The sequence below is a fragment of the Microtus ochrogaster genome, unplaced genomic scaffold, assembly GCF_000317375.1.
Source record: "Microtus ochrogaster isolate Prairie Vole_2 unplaced genomic scaffold, MicOch1.0 UNK35, whole genome shotgun sequence".
NCBI classification, from domain to species: domain Eukaryota; kingdom Metazoa; phylum Chordata; class Mammalia; order Rodentia; family Cricetidae; genus Microtus; species Microtus ochrogaster.
This window is the reverse complement of record NW_004949133.1, coordinates 2,886,079-2,908,432: the sequence shown is the minus strand read 5'-3', so window position 1 is coordinate 2,908,432 and position 22,354 is coordinate 2,886,079. Positions and strand designations below refer to the sequence as shown.

The following is a 22,354-nucleotide window of genomic DNA, read 5'->3' as shown; positions in this document are numbered from 1 at the left end:
TTCTCTAAACAGGGAACAGCAAATAGCCTGGAAATTGTACGGGATGCCAGAGCCCTGTAGCCTCGGGAGCCCAGGCCAAGTCTGCCAGTCTGGTCCCAGCAGCAGCACGTCCTGAATTCATTTCCACCTCATTAACTGGGGCCCAGTCCCGCCCCCGCGGCCCTCGTCCTGGTTCCTCCATTCTGACACGGCCGCCTCGCTTTTCTTCTTTCTCTCTCCCCCTGTCATCTTGCCAGCTCGGCTTCTATCTCTTCTCGTATCGTCCCTTCATCTCTCTTTCTCTGGGACTCTGTCTGGGTCTCTGTCTTTGGGTGTTTCTGCGCCCTAGTCAGCCTGGGTTTGCGCTTCCTAGCACCTTAAGCCCCGCCCCTTACCCAAATCTCTCCAATCCCCAGGCTCGGGGCTGGCGCTCCGCTCTGCCATTGGCCGGCCCCAATCTCCCCCGCCCCCGCCCTCCCGGCCCCCGCCGGGCCCCTCCATTCACTCAAAGTTTGGCTCCCGCGCTGCAGAGGGAGGGGGCGGCCCGGCCCGGCCCAACTCTGCCCCCGGCCGGCCCGACCCCGGCCCCGGCCCCCGGACAAGCCCTTATCTGATCCCAGCTCCGGGTTTAAGAGTCTTGGTCCTGCCCGTCGCGCAGCTCCGCTCGTCACTCCTGCCCGCCCCGTCTGTTCGTCCCGCTGCCCGGCGGTCCATCCGTGCAGCCACTCCACCTGCGAGCCAAGGTAAGACTCTGGCCCTGATGAAAGAGTGCTGCCGCCCTGGCCGAGGACCTGTCCACTTAGAGACATCGGGGTCCCCAGCCCTTCGGTCCCTACCAAGGTTGCCTGGCCTCAGCGGTACAATCCGAAGTACTCCCTCCTTCTGCCTTGGCCGTCCCAAGTGGACTTTCCTGGGAAGGGTCCCTCACCAAGCGTACTTTACTTAGGCTAGCCACCTCAGGCCTTCCGTCTGAGAAGGGGGCTTCCGTGATGACCCCGCCTCACTCGGCATACCTGCAGTTGCATGGGACTCCTCTGGTTACTGGAATAATTACGACACATAAACCTCCACCCACCACACAGTCGTACAGACACTGCTCCTGCACCCAGTAGCGACAGGTTACTCCTGCTCCCAGCCCTCCCGGCGACACTCACGGACCATGTTCTGACCACCACTTTACACATGGGAGAAAAACAAACATTAGATTAGAAGACACAGCCTGCTGTACCGGGCACCCTCCTCTCTCCCCTTTCCCTTTTCTCTCCCTTCCTTTCCAACTTGGTTCCCACCTCAAGATTAGCCCTCGCTACCGACACCCCTCAAATTGCTTCACCAGGAGAATTCCGGAAGGAGTCAGAGGGTAGGTTAGGGCCTATGAATTCACCCTCCAGAGTGTCCCTTCTCCCATTCTGTCTCCTCCAACGGGGACTAATCAAGGGCACCCGTGTTAGGAAAGAACTCATTCTAGGGAGGAGAGCTGAGGCCCAGGAAGATTAGAAGGACAAATTGGGGGGGGGGGCAAAGGGAGCAGTGCGGGTAGAGCTTTCTGGTATCTTGGGATTTCATCCCAGTAACTGAAGTGCCCTGGGGAGTTGAGGATGGCCAAGAGGTGAGGGTGTGAAGAAACAAAGTCAGAGTTGGACCCAAAGGGAAGGCAAGCTTAAAGCCTGATTAGGTTGCTTATCATACACATTCTGACGAGATTTCTGGTCAGACTGCCCTTGCTGTGGTGTTTGAATTTTTTTTTTCTCTCTCTATGGGACAGACTGCTTTGTGTAGTCCGAGAGGGCAGGAGCTGGGGAAGGAAGATTTGGGAGCCTCCCGTTTGGGCTTATGTAGAAGGGATTGAGATGCTAGTGCTCTGAGTCCGCTGTTGCCATGAGCTCAATTGAGTTTCGTCGTGAACACTTCTCCCTGATCTCCAAGGAGTTTTGAATATGTTCCTGGAATGATGGCGATTCCATCCTCTGCCAAAGGGTAGGGCTTGTCAGTTCCCCAAGGGTACAGACTGGGTGGGTATAGGCACCAAGTCTAGAAGGAACTAGGTGTCCTGGCTCATGGCTGGTTCTTCAGGAAGGAGGAAAAGGGGAAAAGGGGGAGAGGCGGCATCATGCCAGCTAAGGGTCCAGGGTTGGACGGCAGAGGCAGTAGGCTTGACCCAGGCAGTGCCAATCTCTCCACCCACCCGCCCAGCCTTTGGTGGTGGTGGCAAGGGAGGGAGGAAAGGAGGGGGAGTTGGGGGGTGATCTGGGCCAGTCCAGCCTCCCAAAGCCCTTGCCAACCTGGGTCCTGAAAGGAACTGCTGTTTTCTGAGCCATCCCCCCAGCCCCCATCCCGAGCCCAGAGCAGCCAAGTTGTCTCAGTGGATATCAAATGGCAATGACTCCACTGACTGGGAGGAGGTTGGGGTGGGGGGGTATGGTCCCATTCCCTGTATAGCTCTAATGCAGAACCCTACTTCTCTCCCTTACCCTGTGGAGGGATAACATCTCTCCAACATGTACCCAATATATCTTTGGGGGGGGGAGGCTCGCGTTTATGTGGGGATAAGCTGGTATTTCCCAAGTTCACTCTGTGGCTCCAGCCTGCACTCTGCATGAGCTCACATACACTCCAGCTTTGTTGGCTTGGGCTAGAAGGGAAGTGACTGGCAGAAGACCCAGGGACCTTCCTCCCCCTCTTTCCCCTAGGGACCGAGGAGGCTGGGATGTTCAGATCCGGGTGGGTTCATATGCAGGTCTTTTCAGTTGTTTTGGAACTGGCGGGGTGAAGTTTTTAAAAGCTCTGGTGGGTGAGTTGTGTCGCAAGGCCCATTTCCATAAGGGAGGCTTCTTGGCCTCCTAGGTTGGGTTTGTACACACAGGATGCAAAGACAGGTGGTTGAGGCGGAAAGTACTGGTGAGCAGGGAAAAGGACACAAGGTGATGAGGGAAAGAGACGGGAGTCCTAAATTTTCCTGAGAAAAGTTATTTAGGACGGAAGAAAAAAAAAAAGAAGAGGGGAAAAAAGGAACTCCACTCTCCCTCCCTTCCCCGGCCTAGATTCTTCTCTTGCCTGACTGGTCAGTGCTACTGTCCAGACTGAGGCCAAGTTGTCCAGGACAGTAGTGAGGCCGGGGAAAGGGCAGAGAGAAGGGATAACATGAGGCACCCCGTTGAGATTAAACTGCAGAAGACTGGCCAGAGAGGGGAGTTTTGGACTCTGTGCAAATGTCTTAGCGCAGAGTGAAGGGCAGTTGCCTGAAGCCACTCCTGAGAATGGGGAGTTTTTGCATTCACCTCATCACCTCAGTCTGAGGCCAAGGGCTTTTTTTTTTTCCCTCATCAGAGACTAGTGTCCATGTTGTCACCATTCTTCATAGAGAGAGTACGTCCTGGGTGGCCCCTCTCCACTCTTCCTCCCCCCCATCAGAACCTTGAAAGGACAAAGAGAAAAGGATTGTGGGAGCAACTCTCCTGTGGGTGTCTGCCAGCCTGGAGCTTGGATTTGAGGTGGTGGGGAAGGGAGGGGCTGTCTTTGGAGAGAGATGTGGGAGCGAAGTCGGACCTAAGCTGTGTGGTCTGCAGAAGAAGCCTGGAAAAGTGGGAACTCCGGATGAGTTGGTATTAATACATGGCGCTTCTGCATTCTTCCAGCAGCAGAAAACCCAGGGAGAGATTAGACACCAGTCGAGAAGACGCCCCATAAAAAGAAAGACATTTCAAATGATGGCTAGGAAGGAAAAGGAGACATATTTCTGGAGGTTAAAAAAAATAGCTTCAGGGGCTGGAGAGATGGCTCAGTGGTTAGGAGCACTTGCTGCTCTTGCAGAGGACCTGAGTTCAGTTCCAGCATCCACGTGGCAGCTCAAAGCCATCTGTAACTTCAATTCCACAGGATCTGACACCCTCTTCTGGTCACCCATACACATGGGTTGCAGGCACTCAGGTACACACGTGATACTCCTTCCCCACCATGATAAATAATATAAAAAAGAAAATAACCCAGACAAAAAAAGCCCACCATTAAGGCTCCCGAAAGGAGCTGTGAAGTTCTGAAATATAGGGGCTATGTAATAACTTTCAAGAGGCTTCCCATGAATGGCAGTGTGACCCTAACTTGCCACCTCTTCATTCTGAGAGATCACACACACAGTGACTCAGAGCCTTGCCTTGGAGTCCCCCTTACTGGGCTTAAGTCCTGGTTTTACCAGTTAGTAGCCACACAGCTTTCTTCATGCTTTCATCGGGGCTAATAATAGTTGTGAGGGTTTCAAGAGTCAATATTTGCAAAGGATTTAGAAGGTGGGTAGCATGAAAGGTGTGGCGGCTATTAGCTTTCTCTGGGCTCTCCTACTCCGCTCTTCTCTACTCTTCCTACTCTGCTCTTGACTGGCTCCTGGGACTGGTCCCAGCCCTCTATAGTGGTTTTCTGAGCATTTGTCCTAGGTCTGGGAAGGCAGAGTTATTGAGAAGTTAAACACGGGATTTCAGTTTCATGCCAACAGACTGGCTGTTACCAGAAGCAGGACCTTCATACCGCAGCCCATTCTTCCCATGACATTTGTGCCAAACAGATGTCCTGTCTTCAAATCAGACTCAATAACTGTGATCTGTCAAGCACCCACCCCTTCCCCAGATAACCATCCCTAGCAACCTCTGCTGTTTAGCCGAAGATACACGTTTCTACCCCCACATCCGAGGTGTCTCTACCTATCTTCATGTGTTGCTCCCCTCCTGCATGGGTCTCCTCCCTCTTCTGTATGGTGCATGTATGTTTTTGTGTGTGGATGTGGGTGTATATATATTTGCAGGAGCGTAGAGGACAGAGGTTGCTGTTGAGTGTCTTCCTCAATCTTTGTCTATCTTGTATTTATGATTGGATCTCTCATTGAGCCTGGAGTTGACCAATTCGGCCACACTGACTGACAGCAAGCCCCAAAGATCTTTCTGTTCCCCCTAGTCCTGGGATTATAGGCACGTTCCCAGTGCCTGGTTTTTATGGGGCTGCTGGGTATGCAAACTCAGGTACTAATGCTTGCGTAGTAAGCTCTTTATTTATTGAGCCGTCTCCTCCGAACTTTGTGGGTGTGTGTTGGGTGGGGGAGGTCTTATGAAGCTTGCTGTGTATTCAAGGATGACCTTGAACTTTTGATCCTCCTGTCGCTACCCCTGAGATTATAGTCTGTGTCACCACACCTCCCTCCAGGCCTGGTTTGGTGTGGTGCTGGGTTTGTACACGCTAGGTAAGCACCCTACCAACTGAGCTGCATTAGCCTGCCCCCTGTCTCTTGGTCTCTTCTCTTAGCGCCTCTTCCTTCTCAGATGGCTTGGGTGTCCTCTGCCCCTGTCCCCTGATCAGCCTGTCAATCATGTCAGCTTAGTTACTGATGATAGCCTCCATCACGACTTTCCTGACTCTGGCCTCTCTCCTTGATTCCTTCCCTCCGCTGCTCCATGTTTGGTAATGTCACCACGGAGCAATAGTTTTTATCTTGTCCCTTCCATGCCTAGACATTCCTGTTAGCACTAGGCGGACATTTCCGGTCACAGTCTTCACACAACTTTCTGCCTTTTCCGCCTCCCCTCCGGAACCCCATCTCTTGTGTTTTCCAGGGTCTGACCCTGACAGTTAGTCCCCAAGTACGCCCTTCCACCCACTCTTGGATATCACAAGCCATTCCAAGTTTCACCTGCCTGAAAATTACCATACTCTTTTTTTTTCTCTTTGTGTTCAACCACCTCGTTTTATCTTTTCATCTTTGATTTTCTCATACATGGCAAATGTTAGAGGGATAGTCCATCTTTCTTACCGCTAATGCGTTCCTCTAGGACAAGCCTATGTCCCTGTCATACTGAGGACCTCCTGAAGCAAAGACGAGACTTCTCTTTTTTGGTCCCAGGGATGCAAAAGGACTCTGTTTACCTTGAATCTTGGCAGGGCTTTGTGTTTACTCAACACAGAGCATTTGGGAGGAGTACCCTGCCTTTAGAGGCTTAAGTGGGGATCTCCAGTATCATGTGTGTGAGACCCCATTACCCAGCTCTCTAGGGAGCTTCAAGGATGACTCCTCATTGACCAGCCATTTCATCTGCTGGGAACAGCTTCATCCTAAAACTAAAAGCCATGTGTGCTTGGATTCCAGTTTCTTGTACCCCAAGTCCCTCAGAGGGAGGTCTGACTCCAGCCTGAGGCTGAACTTGTCAGCTGGTGTCTGGGGTTGCAACAGGGCTAGAGATCAGGGTCCAGTCTGGGACAGTCCCATTGTCTTGTCCATACTTCTGAGCAGGGATGTGCAAGGTGAGAGATATGGGGACACCAGTCAAGGGAGGATGGGTCGGCCTGGCCCTTAATGTTACATTCTCCCTAGAGTAGACCCCTTAGCTCTTTTTCTCTTCCAGTCATAACCCCGAGATCCAGCTACATACCTTACCCCATGACTAAACCCTAGCTGATCCCATAATTAAAAAAAGATACATGGGAAGCTTATACAAGGTGAAGGTGAGTGTCTGACGCTCTCTCTCTCTCTCTCTCTCTCTCTCTCAGCACCCCTTTACATTTGAAATTTTCCAAGGACTCCAAAGAGCATTTGTTTTGCATGGGTGGTATCTATTGATATTTAGCGTGTTAGAAATGAATGCTGAGGAGACCTAAGACCATAATTAATTTAGAAGCAATGATAACCCTGTTGCCCGTTGAAGGAAGGGCTTAAATAAAAGTAGCTATGTTTTATAAAACAAAGGTCTAGCAAGAGTGACCTGCCTTTTATTCACACAAATCTTTTTAATGCCTAGCTCAGGAAAAATTAGTTGGTTCCTTGTATTTGCTTCTGCATTTAATATGTTGCAATATCACATGCTACTCACCCCTGGGAAACTGCACTCATCACCCGTGAAGTAATGAAACTGGAAGAATAAATCATGCAGTATTAGCATTATGGCAAGCAGAGGTTTGACCTCCGAAAGCCTCTAGAAGCACCTTCGGGATCCCTTCGGGTCCGTGAGCTCCCTCTTGAGAACTCCCAGTTTGAGGAACTGCAGGGGACACTGATAATGATGAGTATCTTGGCTTGTGTCCCTCAGCAGTGCTTTCTCACTGTTCCCTCAGGGCAGACAGGATGGAGCAGTGGTTAACCCCTCTGGGCTCTGGGAGTTGCTGCTTGTTTGAGGTTGACTCTTAACTCCTCTATCCACTAGCTGTGTGACCTTGGGCAAATGCTTAACACCCTTGCTTGTATTTTCTCCTCTGTAAAATGGAGCCTTTTAAAGGCATCTGCTGCCGGGCGATGGTGGTGCACACCTTTAATCCCAGCACTCGGGAGGCAGAGGCAGGCGGATCTCTGTGAGTTCGAGACCAGCCTGGTCTACAAGAGCTAGTTCTAGGACAGGAACCAAAGCCACAGAGAAACCCTGTTTTAAAAAAACAAAAAACAAAACAAAAGCAAGCAACCAACCAACAACAACAACAACACAAAAAAACAACAAAAAGCAAACCCAGCATCCAGGAAGTTGGTAGGAAGATCACAAGTTCAAGATCCATCTGGCCTACACAGTGAGTCAGTCTGACCAACTTGGTGAGACCTTGTCTCAAAAGAAAAAGAGAAAGTAAGGGCTGAGATATAGGATATAGCTTACTGGCAGAGTCCTTGCTAAGCATGTATGAGACCCTAGGTTCATTTCCTACTATAAAAATAAGTAAGTAAGCACCTGTTGTTTAGGGTGCAGAGGGTGACACAGTATTAGAGAAGTGCTTAGCACGGTCCTTGTTGCCGGGAGCTGCTGTGTTCCTGTGTCATGTCTCTGAGCTCACCACCTAGCAGATGAAGGGCCAGAAAGTCTTTTTTTTTCCCGTGGTACAGAGGGCATCTCTTGGCTCAGAGAGCAAGTGTCTCACACAAGGTTGCAGGGAAAGTTGGGTTGTCTGGTTTTGAACCAGGAATCTGATTTAGGCCTAGCCTTGCGTTCTCTCTAACATGCTATGAGTTAGGGGTTCGTTTTCAAAGTGAGAAGGAAACAGGTTTTACTCCCTACCTCACCCCCACTCCTTAGTAATCTCAGGAGAAGTAGCCAGACGTAGACTACAGGAGAGAGGCCGGGCAGTGGTGGCGCACGCCTTTAATCCCAGCACTCAGGTGGTAGGGGCAGGTGGATCTCTGTGAGTTCAAGGCCAGCCTGCTCTACAGAGCAAGTGCCAGGACAGGCTCTAAAGCTACACAGAGAAACCCTGTCTCAAAAAATCAATAAAATAAAATAAAAAGAATATAGGAGGGAGGACTTTTTAGTATCAACTAAGAAGAAAGAAGCTGGGAAGACATTCTTAAGCTTGAATTTTTTTTCTCTCCCTTTCTTTTTTTTTTTAATTTATTTATTCATTAAGGATTTCTGCCTCCTCCCCGCCACCGCCTCCCACTTTCCTCCCCCTCCCCCATCAAGTCCCTCTCCCTCATCAGCTCGAAGAGCAATCAGGGTTCCCTGACCTGTGGGAAGTCCAAGGACCGCCCACCTCCATCCAGGTTTAGGAAGTTGAGCATCCAAACTGCCTAGGCTCCCCCAAAGCCAGTATGTGCAGTAGGATCAAAAACCCATTGCCATTGTTCTTGAGTTCTCACACCTTTCTCTCTCTTTCTCAAGTACTCCCTACCCACTCTCGGACCTTACTGGTCCAGGCCAGAGGAAATCTGATTAAGTTATACAACGGCTCAGGTGGTGGCCTTTCTCTTGCATGCTGCCTGTATTCTCTCAGCAGGTTCTTACCCTCTTCTTCAGAGCTCCCATCAACCCAGGCCTCAGAGCCCTTGCCTGGCACCCTGTCCCAGATCTAGCTGGTATGTGCTGGGGGTGGGCTTGAACTGGGAACTGGTGCACACCCTTGGGAAGAGCAGCCTAGCTCGCTAGGCACGTGGTTGATTCCCTTTAGTTGGACAGCTGATATTACTTCATGGCTTCACACCGGCCTCCCTGGAAGAGCCCAAAGGGCAGTGGTCCTTGTTCTTAGTCACCATACTTGCCTTCTCTGTCCCCACAGCTGCCCCGGCAGAGATTCTGTGAGAGGGTAGCACTGGACTGGGGAGACGGCTCAACAGGAAAAAGTGCTTGCTGTGTATGAGGGTCAGAGTTCAGATCTCCATCACCCTTTTAAGATTTGGGTGTTGCGGGCATTGGTGGAGACAGGGAGCTCCCTAAGATTTGCTGGCCAGTCAGCCTGCCTGAGATAGCAAGCTCCAGTTAGGTTCAGTGAGAGACCTTGTCTCAAAAAATAAAGCTATAGCAGAAGACACATGACATCAACCTCCAGGCCCCACACACCCAGCTACCTACCTACCCATGCGGAATAAGAGGGCAGCAGTCAAGGAAGCAGAAGACCAGAGACCCCTGAATCCTGAATCTCAGAGGTCCAGAAGCCTCTATTCCTGAAGGCTGGTCATTCTGGCACAGGGCCTCCACCAGCTGTGACTCTGAGCTTTGGTTTGGGATCTTGTTCTCTCACGCTGGTGTTCACAATCCCACCCACCAAATTCCTTTGACTACATAGTAAAGCGGAAGTAAGGGGTGGGTGAACTCAGGCTGCCCATCCATAGCCCCTCTCCTGACTCTTGTCCCCAAGGACTTCTCTGTTTAGTCTGTCCTCTTTGGTCAGTGGCAGGTTTGGAGGCCCTAGTGGAATCTCCTTCCCCTGGCTCTTGGTCAGTGACCCCAGGGGAGCGGCTAGGGCTAATGTCTCCTCAGCTGTGCCCCACCCTGTCTCCCACTGCCAGCAGCCCCCCAGCTCCCGCCCCTGGGCTGTGGGACAGTGAGAGGGCTGAGGGGCTGGTTCTGCATACTAATGTCCGGTCCATTGTCAAAGCCCCTTTGTGTCAGAGAGCTCCATTGAGGCGGCTCTGGGGCGGGCACAATGGGGGCTCTGTCCCCAAGTTCCCCCAAACAGTCACCTGCTTTCAGAGCCTCCCCCCACCACCCCTCACCCGCCCCAGTGTCCAGAGAACCCAGAGAGCATGGAGGAGTGGACCCAGGGTTGGGGGGGGAGAGTATGTGGGCAGTACGACACCCCCCCCCCCTTGGGCAGGCTGGGGAGATGGGCATTTGACAGGGCTGACTGTGAAGGGCAAAGCTTGGACCACAGGGGTGGGGGTGGTCTGTGGAGGGAGTTGGAATGCAGGTCTATGAGGCCCATGACAGAACAGGGGTTCACACAGCCTGCCCATGCCTCCTAGATGCCCAGCCTGGACCAGAGACTGCCCAGTCCCTTCTTTATCCCAGCTCATGGACACACGGCTCATATATGCAGAGACACACAGGCACACACTCATCTATGTGGCCCCACACCCACTCCAAACCCACACCCAAGCAGATGTGCCCAGATACGACATGCAGAGCTGGGCTCACAGGCCACACGTCCGCACCACCTTCCATCAGCCTATTCATGTGCACACTTCCTCTCCTCTCCCCACACCACTCCTTTCCTCCCTCCCACCCCCTCCAGCAGCTACTGGTACGTCAGCACCATCCCCCTCCCCACCCCTCGCTGCCCTCTGCTGATCTGACACAGGTTTTAACAAGTTTGCACTTGTTGTGACCTCAAGAATGTGGCCCTGGGGCCGGGAATGTCCTGCTGCCCCAGACTTTACCTGCTTATACGTTAACCACGGACACGGCCTCCACCAAACTTTGAGTAAAACTTTCCTACTTCTACCCTGGCAGTGGAGGAGGTCAGTGGGCCAGGGCCCCCATCCTGGCACTGAATCAAGCATACATTATATATGCGTGTGGACAGCTAACATATCCTGACCTGGTGCATTTCCCCAGCACACTCCCCACATCCCAAGCCCTCATGGCCCTGAAAGGGAAACAGGAAAATTATTGTCCCAGCAAGACGGGGACAGTGAGATGAGGTGCCCAGGCAACTGGTGACAAGACAGGGGGCTGGTCCCTGGTCCCTTGCCTCTATTTTATTGTTTTTTTTTTTTTTTTTTTTTGTACTGGGAGTTTCTGGCTCTGCTCAGACTGTCCCCTGCTCCTATGGAATTTTACCGTAACTGTCTTTACTCACGGTTCTCCGAAAGAAGTTGTGGGCACGGTAACAGTTGGGAGCAGAGAAATAGCAGGTAGAGGGACTGTCGCCAGGCTTCTGGCTATAGAAAGGGATTCAAAAGGTCACTTTGAGCAGGGTGAACCTACCTCTTTTCACTTCCTCCACTGCCATTAGCCCCACTCCTGCTAGTGACTCTGTAGAGCAGGAGTGATTACTCCCTCCATCCCCCCCCCCCCCGTTTCACAGCTGGGTTTAGAGCTAGAGACCACTGCTGAATGCAAGTCTCTGTGGTGTCCAGCTCTGCCCTTCCCAACTGTGCTGGGTGTCTGTGCCTCGGCTAGCATTCTGATCTGAGCCATCTCTCTAGGAGTAGACTGTGAAGTAGAAAGGAAGGTCCTCTGGCACTCCTGGGATTTCGGGCTGAGCTGACTTCAGAGGCTCACTGGGTCTCTCCGGCCACTGGATTCAGCCTAAATCTCCTTACCCACCGGTCTCTCTGTACCTCATCCATCATTTCTACTCATGTTCTTCTGCCTCTACATGTCTCATTTTGGTGAAGGAAACCTACCCACAAGCTCTCCTGCTGTATTAGAGCAATTAGTTGTGTGTGTGTGTGTGTGTGTGTGTGTGTGTGTGTGTGGGAGCAATGACACAATGGGACACCCTCCTCTGAATGTAGCGCTGTATCGATTCGGAGTCTGCATGCCACCCTCACCCCAACCCCATTCTTCTCAAGTGGAGTGAGGATTAAAGAAACTAGGGGAAGAGTTAGGGAGAAGTAGAGAGACTGCCTTTGGGGTAAAGGTTGACCTCCTGGGACTTCACTGTGAGTCAGAGGCTGCTTTCTGCATATCTGCATATATGGCACAGTCGCCTCGAGGAGACGATGGAGCTGAGAGGACCTGTCCAGGAGGGGGCGCCATTCCCTGAGCATGAGTCATAGGTAGGGCATCCATGGCTCTCCATCGCCATCAAGGATGCAAATAAGAATAAATTGCTTGCCGGGTGGTGGTGCGGGAGGTGCACTCCTTTAGTCCCAGCACTCAGGAGGCAGAGGCAGGTGGATTTCTGTGAGTTCGAGGTCAGCCTGGTCTAGAACAAGTTCCAGGGTAGCCAGAGCTACACAGAGACACCCCCTTTCAAAAAAAAAGAAAGAAAGAAAAAAGAAAGAAAGAAAGAAAAAGAAATAAATAAATTGCTTAAGAACAGCAGGTAATGTTTTCCTTAAAAGAAGTATTTCTTGGTGTGCGAGGTGTTACTAGGCACAGGAGGAGGAAGAAGAGCGAGAAAGTCTGGGTGGCCTAAGCAACTGTTCAAATGACTTTCAGAGCCCCTGTGGGTAGTGGGATTTCTAAATGTCTCTGAGAAACTCTCTGTCCATTTTTACAAGCTCCCTGGATAGTACTTCAAGTGCCAACCAAGAGGACCCCAGGGTCAGATCTTGTAGGAAGAAAGAAGACGGGATGAAGGCCAGGGCTACTGTTTTGATGCGGATGTAAAGTCAGGTGTGCCATTGGCAAGCTGTGTGATCTCGGGGACATTGCTCGTCTTTTCTAAGCCGTGGCTCCTTTTTTTCAGTACATTGAGGGACTGAACGGGATGTACGTGGAGGCCTCCTAGCACCAACATCCTGTGACCCAGGGCAAGATGAAAAGCACAGGCTGGGTTCTGCTGGTGATGCCACCCTTCCTAGCAGCTTTCTTGAGCATGAGCAAGCCAGCTGACTCTCTGAAGTGTTTCTGTGCCGTTAACATGAAGGCAGCGCTATCACCAGCTGCCTGGGAGGGCTGGTCTGTGCATCACATCACATGGAACAATCAGCAAAATCCTAGTGTGTGGGAAGGGTTGGGATGGGACTGTCGGTGATACTGTGGGAACACAGATGAGCGTGCAACCCCCACAAGAGCTGGAGACCTTCTGAAAGGTTTTCAGAGAAAGTGACATCCAAGACGAATTCTGATGGAGAGAAACAAATGAAGAAATGAGACAGCAAAGTCGTATCCGAAGAGTCTCCGTTTTGAAAAAAAAAAAAAGCCCAACAAAACAAAACAACAATGACAACAAAAAACTGTTCATAGGTGTATGTTTCAGAAGCAAGAGATGCTTGGCACGGCTGCTGGACGAGCATATGTGTGAGGAGTGGATGAAAGGTAGAGAATATTGATGCTTGGGACGTTAGCAAAGGTCAGGCTGTAAGGGATGTTGTCCCACCTGAGCTTTAGAGACAGGCCCCTCGGCTTCTTCTCAACCCTTCCTTCCTTGTCTCTCTCCTTTTCTCTCAAGACTCTCTTCTTGCTTTGGTCACACTGTCCTGGGGGCGCTGGATCTGCCTGGAGGACCTCCTGATCTACGATAAAGCGTCAGCAGTTTTAGGTCAGGGCCTGGCATTGTTCCTCTCTCTCCTACCATGAAAGAATTATCTACTTCCTACAGAAAAATGGATTTCTGGCATTAAGGCCCCCCTGATAAGCATAGTACCGTCTGCGGGCAGCCTCGGTTTCTCCACATGCCCACCTCCACTCTGCCTGGGGGCAGGGGTAATTCTTAGGAGTGGAGGTTAAGGATGAATTGCAACAAGGACCAGAACACTAGATAGAGCACAGCTTCCCTGTCCGGAGTAAAGGCTGAGGGGGGACTGAGTCCATGTCCCCCAAGCACCCAGAGATTCTCTAGGAGCCTAAGAGGGAGGATGTGCTGGGATAAAGCTGATATATACACTGCAAGAGCAGCCTGGGGTGGGGGGAGTAATACATGGAGTAATACTAATCATCTGTACATGTGTGTGTGTGCAGGGAGGGCAGATGACAACCCATGGGAGTCGGCTCTCTCCTTCCAGAGTGTGGGTTCCAGAGGCCAAACTCACAGCACCTCCACCCACTGAGCCATCTCATTACTCCTAGATGGGCTCCTTCACGTATAAATACCAGGCACCGGGAAAGAGACAAAAATGAACAACCACAGCAAATACAGATTAAGAGTCAGTTCAGGGGCTGGAGAAATGGTTCAGTAGTTAAGAGCCCTGTCTGTTTCAATTCCCCCCATCTCCACATGGCAAATAACAGTTGTCTCTAATTCCAGTTCCCGGGAATCCGAGGCACACACATATATACAAACAAAACATATAACCTAAAAATAAACATTTTTTTTTTTTAAAAAAAGAATCAGCTCAGAAGAGTTTCTCATTTGGGGAAGATGGAGGTGACTATCTCTTAGTGCAAGGGGATCAACGATACAGTCCCATGGGGAGCTGTCCTGGGTGCCTCTCCACCAGACAGTGGCTCTTCTGCCTCTCCTTTTGCCTCTTGGGCCCTCCGTCAACCAGGTCAAGTTCTCCCTCTTCTCTATATGATGTAACCTGAGGATGACAGGTTCACAAATGCATAGAGAAGAGACCTTCAGCAGGGGTCTTTTCTGTCTTCCCTCTCTCTTTTTGAGACAGGGTCTACTATGTAGCTCTGGCTGTCCTGGTACTTTATAGACCAAGCTGGCCTCGAACTCACAGAGATCTGCCTGCCTCTGACTCCAGATTAAAGGCATGGCTCTTTCTCTTTTCTAGGTGGAAATTGTGAGTAGGTTCCCAGGACTCCCAAGGAATAAGTCCTGTCAGCTGAAGGCCTCTCTAGTGTCCTAAATGCTGGTGCCAGATCAGGTGCCAGAATATGGTGTTCTGAGGGCCTGGACATCCTAAGCCTGGAAGAGCCTGCCAGCTTCCTGGACCCCCTAAGTTTGGAAGTGGGTGAGGGGCCAGAGAGCAGTCATTGAGGAACTCAGATTCCTTGCTGCACACTTTCTCGGGCTCTTGGCAGGCTGAGGAGGTTCTGCACGAAGCCCCATCAGTAATAAGGGGGGCTGAGATAGACTAGGGAATCAGAAGCCCCTCCAGTTCTGAGGCTATGGTAAATCCTATCCCACCAATCGCAATTGCCCTAGGGAAAGCAGTAATAAGGCCTTGGTTCAGCTTGAGCAGCATCAAGCCCTCTGGAGTACGGAGAAGCAATATGAGCAAAAGCCCTGTGAGACCTGGAGAGAGCTTCTGGCTTGCTATTAAGTAAATGTCAGCAAGTCACCTCACCTTTCCGAGTCTTAGTGTCGTTAATTCAGGGGAATCTTTACTTCTCTGCAAAGTACGATAATAATGATATCTTTATTTGCATAAGGGCCTAACAGATTTCACGTATTTTCTTTATCTCATGTAATCCTGAGCACATAATCAAAGTTTATTGCCTCCTTAGGCGAGGAAACTGAGCCCTAGAGGGATTAAGGGATTGACTGAGGTTCCCATAACCAGTAACTGACAAAGACCAGAATGGCAAACAGTGGCAGTGGAGAACAGAAAGAAAACCGGGCTGTGACATGGAGACGCCAGGATAAAAATAGGTTCAATTTGTTAGGTTAACTCTGTTTGAAAGGGGTTTTCTTTTTTTTTTTTAAACCTTATTTATTTATTATGTATACAATATTCTGTCTGTGTGTATGCCTGCAGGCCAGAAGAGGGCACCAGACCCCATTACAGATGGTTGTGAGCCACCATGTGGTTGCTGGGAATTGAACTCAGGACCTTTGGAAGAGCAGGAAGTGCTCTTAACCTCTGAGCCATCTCTCCAGCCCGAAAGGGGTTTTCTGTATGACTATGTTAAGAGGATTCTGAGGCTCAAAAAATGTACTTTTATGAATCAGTGATATCTCTGTGGGTGTGTGTTCATCTGCGTGTGAAGATGGCTCATTCAGGCTGTATAGTTGATATCTATAGCCCAGAATCCATCCTCAGATATCAAATTTAAGTCCGTATATACTAAACAATTAGATGAATTTTGACAGTCTCATCTTAAAAATATGCCTGAGATGAAGTCTCTGACTTCAAAGAGCTCTGGCAAAATGTCCCAGGAGCACAGGGGAAGTCTATATATTTCTACCTGGGCCTGGAGCAGCCTCCATGGCAGAGAGAATACTGGGACCAGGACAGGGCCATGAGGGTGAGAAGATTTTAGATGGAAGAAGGATGCGGAAGGAAGTTGGGGGCAGAGAGGGCATTCCCTGGAGAGAGCTGTAGAAGCAAAGGCTAGGAGACAAGGGGGATGAGGGATGGGAGGCAGGGGGATGATGATGATGACAGGCAGCATTCTCCATGGTGGAAACAGGAGTGTGGGCAGGAGGCAAAGAAGAGACTTCCAGGGTGAGCTGGAGTCAGGTGGCGGCGAAGGATTCTTAGCACCATGTCAAGTGGTTACGTCATGAAAGCTCAAGAAATTCACTGAATGATCACAAGCCTGAGCTGAGCGATGGGTCAGAGGTGGCTGTAGGACTCTGGAATCTGAAGGACGGGGGTGAGGGCATAGGGTAGGAGGACCAGGAAGTCATTGCATCATTTCAGGTGAAAGACTCTAATACTGCACCACAGAAGCCTCAGAGAAGGTGGGCAGACTCGGGAAAAGGAAGAATGGATAAGACCTGGTGACCAATGGACTGAGGGGCAAGAGAGAGACCAGATATCCAGCTTGGGTGCTGAGTGGATGATAATTCTCTGAACAAAAGAAATCACACAGGAGATTCTTGAGGAGAGGACAAGGGTCTGTGCATTTTAAATTGGGATGTTCCAGACAGAGGAACCTGTAAGTACTTGGACATACAAGTTAGAAGGGCTGACACGGAGGAGTCAGCCAGGTAGCATTATTAGAAATGATAATCAAGTTGGGGGTGGGTGCGTGGGAAATGCCAACATGAAGGGGCAGAGGAGAGAGAGCTCATTGAAAGAGATGGAGCAAAAGTAAGCAGAGGGCAGGTGGGCTGGCTCAGAGGGTAAAGGAGCTTGCTGCCAAGCCTGGTGACCTGAGCTGATGCCTGGAACCCACATGGTGGAAAGAGAGATCTGACTCTTACAAGCTGCCCTCTGATCTCCACATGCTGCTATATCACCCATACAAATAAATGAAAAAAAAAAAACTTCTAAAAATAGAGGCAGAGAGAACCTAGGAGACGTGGTGTCCGAGAGAAAGACTGCATTCTGAGCGCTCCACAACTCCGGCCGAGCTCATACATGTGTGGTCTCATAGAATTCGCCCGTCACCTCCATGTCATCAGGCCCTGTGTACAGATAAAGGACATGGAAGCCCAGAAACCCAAGTGACTTGCCCAGAATCTTAAAGCCTAGAAACTCTACAAAATCATGAGTCTCCATCACACTGCAATAGCAACAAACACGCAAGCAAACAACAAAACACAAAGAGCACGTGGGGAACAGACCACCTGTTAGTCCCAAGTGCTGATGAGAGACTGCTAGGGTTGAGAACTGAGAAAACACCTTCAGACTTAACAGATGGAATGTTGGCTCCGACTTTGGAGAGAATTTCCGGCTGCCTTAGCCGCTGCCCAATGGGGCGTCAGACAGAATGAAATGGCTCTAAATTTGTGTAGGTGCTTCCTTGAAGGCAACCTTCTGCTCACTAGAAGTGGTTGCTACTGCTACTTAAATTGCTAGGGTTATTGAACCATTCGATATTGATAATATGTGATCTGTTTATATTTAATTTGCGACTGCATGTAGTTCAACCTAATAGTAAAAGGAGTGGGTTGGTGTGTTGGTAGAGTCTAGGAAGGCAGCCTGCCGGACTAAAGGGCCCTGCCCCCTGGTGGCCAGGACTTAAATCTGCAGCATAGGCAAAAGGCACTTAACCTGGAAGCTTGAGGTCTGTAGTTTTGTAGCCTCCTCTTTCTCTGTACCCATCTGTAGGCATGCCTCTTTCCCAACTCAGCGTAGCCTTCAGCTTTCCCCCTGTGTCCTTGGGAACTGTCGCAGCGTCTCCTCTTACTGGTAGAAAATACAGGCTGGGACAGTAGCTTAGTTGACAGAGTGCTTGCCTAGCATGCGTGAGGCCTGGCTTCAGCCCCCAGACACGGCACGAACTGGGTGCGATGCTGCGCAACTGCAATCCTGGCATTTGGGAGAAAGAGGCAAGAGCCATCCGTAGCTGCACTATGAGTTCATAATAGCCTGGACTATATAAGATCCTGCCTCTGCGGGCACATTGGGGGAGGGTTTCCTACCCATTGTTTCCTGCTAAATCACGCTATTAGTTGAATTTTCTGGCTCTTCCATCAAGGCGAAGGAGGATGAGCTAACACCTCTAAGCAAATGTTCTGAGGTGAAGACTCACATGGGGCCGGGTTTGGAGGCTCTCCGGACCATTAAAGCGGAGGCTAATGAGGAGACAGTGGTACAGCTCTGTCCTCAGTTGAACTCAACACAGTGCCAAGTCCTCACAAAGGCCCAGTTTACTGAAGAGCTCAGGATGTGCAGTTCCGTAGCCCCAGACAACAGCTAAGGGCAGATACCATGGCTGGACCACAAGTCAGGGAGGAAGTATGGAGGTGATGCGGGAGTCTGAGAGGGCAGGTACCCAAGGAGGCAGTGTGCCATGGAGTCATCCTCCCCCCTGCAGGACAATGGGCTCTCTGAGATGCCACCCTCTGGAGTTCTCTGCAGGAATGTGGTTCCTTTCCTGACACGGGTCAGAAGGCATGTCGGGAGGAACAAGCTGGAGGAAAGGCAGTGGTCCTGATCAGCCCACACTGACAGGCAGCGGTGGTGTCTAAACACAGGAGAACATCTGACATGGCCTCATCGCTTTGTCCCTCCCACTCTTGACTGGAAAACACAGAGGGGGGTCAGAAAGGCCAGGGGGAGGTCACGGACTCCCAGGAAATGCTTTGAAGGCTTGTACCCTTCCTTCTGATCAAACTCTGAGAACTTTCCAAACGTTGACACAAGGAAAGAAAAGCCCATTCTTCCCTGGGCCAGGGCCTTGGTGTCAGGCCGGGGCTAAAGGATGGGAGGGCCAGGGGGAAAGGAGGCTCGAGGGTGGGCAACAGAGGCAACAGTGGCTCGGCAGGGAGGGCGGGCTCCTGGACAGACACACACACACACACACACACACACACACACACACACACACGCACACACACTGCCCCCTTTTTCCTCACCTCGAGATTTGTGTGCATCTGGCTCCCTTTCTATTTGTTTATTTTCACTGGGGGAAGGACAGGAGAGAGATTGATGAATAATGACACTAAGCTTTAAAAGGACCTACATCCAAGTCCATTCTTCCAACTTCCAGGACTTACATAACCCTCAGAGCTTTTCTCGCTGCCCTTCCTCTTCTTCCCCTCTCTTTTCTCTTCTCTTCCCCTCTTTCACTAAGAACGCTTGGAAGCAGAAAGGCCTCTTTTCAGGCTCAGCCGCTCTCCTCCAGGAGGCCTTGAGGATCATGATTGAAGTGGGATTGGTATTCAAAGAAGAGATGATACTGCCGTGAGAGGAGGCTGAGGAGCTGTTTCCTTTCTCCAGTGGGAGAAATGGGACCAGACCAGGTTAGCCAGATGTCGAGATTTTTGTTTTACTTGTTTTTGAGATATGTTCCTTCTATATAGCCCAGGCTGGTCTCAAATTCATCATTTTCCTGCCTCAGCCTCTGGAATACTGGGATTATAGGCATGTGCCACCATCTCACCAGATGGGGAGTTTTTAAAACAGAAAATGGCCTCTCCCTTCTTCTAGCACCGTACCCCCAAACTGACCTTGTGGTGTGTTCTGAATGACAGAGGACAGGAACGTGTCCACAGATGAACTGCAGTTGCCACACACTGAGCATCTTTGAGAGCTAGTGCTGTCTGGTCTAAAGTATTGTAAATGTTTCATTTTATTCCACAGCGCTTTGCTTATAGAACATTAAAATATTATTTTCCTAAGATCTTTATAATCAATATCCATGGAGCATATGAGGAGGGGAATCCCGTGGCTATTGGTGTCTCTGGGTGCAGACAGATGTGTGCTAGAGTTGGGGCAATGGGGAGCTGATACAACCTTCTTCCACAATGAGAGATCCGGAGGTCTAGGGGGTTAAGAGCTTGTCCAAGTTCACAGAGAGTCTCTGGCACAGTTGAGATGCACAATATCCTGCTTCCCAGTCCAGTGCATTCCCAGGAGATGGAACTGTACTCTGCCCAGGCTGGATCACCCTCATCCTTGTGCACAACTATCTCACTTCATCCCCAGCATGCAATGCACGAACACGTCTAGTCACTGATTTAAAATGCATCTTCTCTGAAGACGACCTACCCATGGATTCTGTTGGCCGGCCTGTGTTAGTTGTGTACCTTTTTGTTGGGACCAAACAGCTGACAAGAAACGAGTTAGTGAGAGAGAGGTTTGTTTTGGTTCTTGTTTGAGAGGGAATTCAACCCATTATGGCAGGCAGGCATGGTGCTATGGAGGTCACATGACGCCCACAGTCAGGAAGCAGAAAGCCAGCTGAGTACCTGCATTCATCTCTTCCCTGTGCTCCCAAAACTTAACAAAAGAATGATTTCTTATTCTGACTCCGATGTCCCCAGTGCTGTACACACCTGTCCCACTGCACCCCTCTCATTGCCTGCGCTTCTTTGGGTTCTTCCTACAAAACCCCAATCACAGTTTGCCCATCCTTTAGACCCAGTCACCTTTCTCTTTGTACCCTTCTTCGAAAGAGACACTTGGATGTAGCAGGAAAAGCTCAAGTCCTGGTTGCTATCTACATCTCCTGGTCTGAATAGCAATAATAACCGTTTGCTATGGTGATCTGGAAATCATATTAACCAACAATTGAAAACATGCCACTCAGTTCCACTCCTCTCACACAATAGATGGTCAGTATTAGTTACTTCCCAGCCCTCATCCCTTGAGCTAGATGTCACCTTTCCCTTGATGTACACTGGCCCCTACATCACTGGTCCCCGTCTCTTTTATGGTCGATTCCCTTATTGGGCTCCAAGGTCTTCAAGGACCTTATTTTATATCTGATTCATCTCTTTAATTCCAATGTCTTGTTTAGAATCTGGTACCCAGGAGATACTAAAAAGAAATTCATTATACAAGTGCATGAAAACAAAACTCACCCTGCATGTGGTGAGCAGTGCACCGTTTCAGATGGAAATACTTAGCTTTTTTCTTATGTTTGCTAGTGATTCTAATTAGTTGTCTGGAGTTTCCATGTGTGTAAGGGGGGAAAAATCACACACACAAAAAAAAAAAAAATCAAAAGAAGACACAAACAAGGCAGGAAGAGGAAAGGGTCCCCAAGGCCCTAGGCCAGAGTCGAGTTCCACTCATTCCGCACAGAACAAGAGAGTCCATATTTCCTCAGCCCCTCAGTGATGGGGGCATCTTTTCTTTCCCTTCGAGCAGTGGTTCTCGGCCTCCCTAAGGTTGTGACCCTTTAATGGTTCCTCACGTGCTGACCCCGCAAGCATAAAATTACTTTGATGTTACTTCATAACTGTGATTTTTGCTACTGTTATGAAACGTAATGTAAATATCTGATGTGCAGGATAGGTGATATGGAACCCACACGTTGAGAACCACTGTCTCAGCTTGCCCTCTAGAGCCAGAAAGGGTCGTGCTCCCCTCTATTCGTCAACCCACTCACAAAATACTGCCTGAGCACGCGCTCTGCACCATGTAGCTTAGCTCTGTCAGTCAGCTTCGGGCTGCTGTGACAAAGTAGCCAAGAGAAACATTTAAAGGAGGAAATGTTGAATTGTAGCTTGAGGCATTTTGGTCTGTGTGGTAACCTCTGTTGCTCTTAGGCCAGAGGCATGGCAGCAACACCATGGTAGAAGGCTAAGGAGGAGGATAACTGCTCACTTCAGGGAAACAAGGAAGTCCAGAGGAAGGTTTGGGGGGCAAGATACATCCCTACAGGTCATGCCCAGTGACCTGTTTCTAACTAGGACCCACCTCCTAACTTCCAATTAATCCACTGATGAGTTAGAACTCGATGATCCGGCCATTCATATCTCTACCTCAGAACACTGCTGTAGTGGGGACCAAGGCCTTCAATACGTCAGTTTTTCTGGGAGAATATTTGATACCTAAATCATAAGATGAGTAGTCAAGATAGACCTAGGTGTTTCCTTCAGTAAACTTGTTTTCACTCAATAGATACATATATACAGAAACTCAGGAATAGGGTGTAGTTTTCAGGGAAGGTGTTATGGAACAGGAGCTGTCTGAACCAGGCTCAGGTAGCCTGGAAGACAGAAGTAGGGCAGGCAAAGGCGAGAAAGCCTGTATGAGTACAGTGGGCTTCAAGAGCAAGGCATTTGTTTGCTTGAATGCCCAAAGGGGAGCCGTAGGAAGTAAGGCGGGGAAAGTGGGTTAGACAGAGGCCATGGACGCCCCAGGTGCTGGACTCAGTCTGGTCTCTCGTTGGCGTACAGTGAGATACTTCTTTATATATATATTTACTTATTTATTATGTATACAATATTCTGTCTATGTGTATGCCTGCTGGCCAGAAGAGGGCACCAGATCTCATTACAGATGGTTGTGAGCCAC

The 22,354-nt window shown here is 50.0% G+C and overlaps 1 protein-coding gene across 1 annotated transcript in view; it reads left to right on the top strand.

Annotated features, from left to right (window-relative positions):
• The first annotated feature begins 496 nt into the window (after positions 1–496).
• Positions 497–22,354, top strand: part of Kcnj10 (potassium voltage-gated channel subfamily J member 10) — a 33,744-nt gene continuing 11,886 nt past the window's right edge. The window contains exon 1 of the mRNA XM_005368570.2: positions 497–722. The gene's annotated coding sequence lies outside the window, so the exon portion shown is untranslated. The remainder of the gene's footprint in view (positions 723–22,354) is intronic.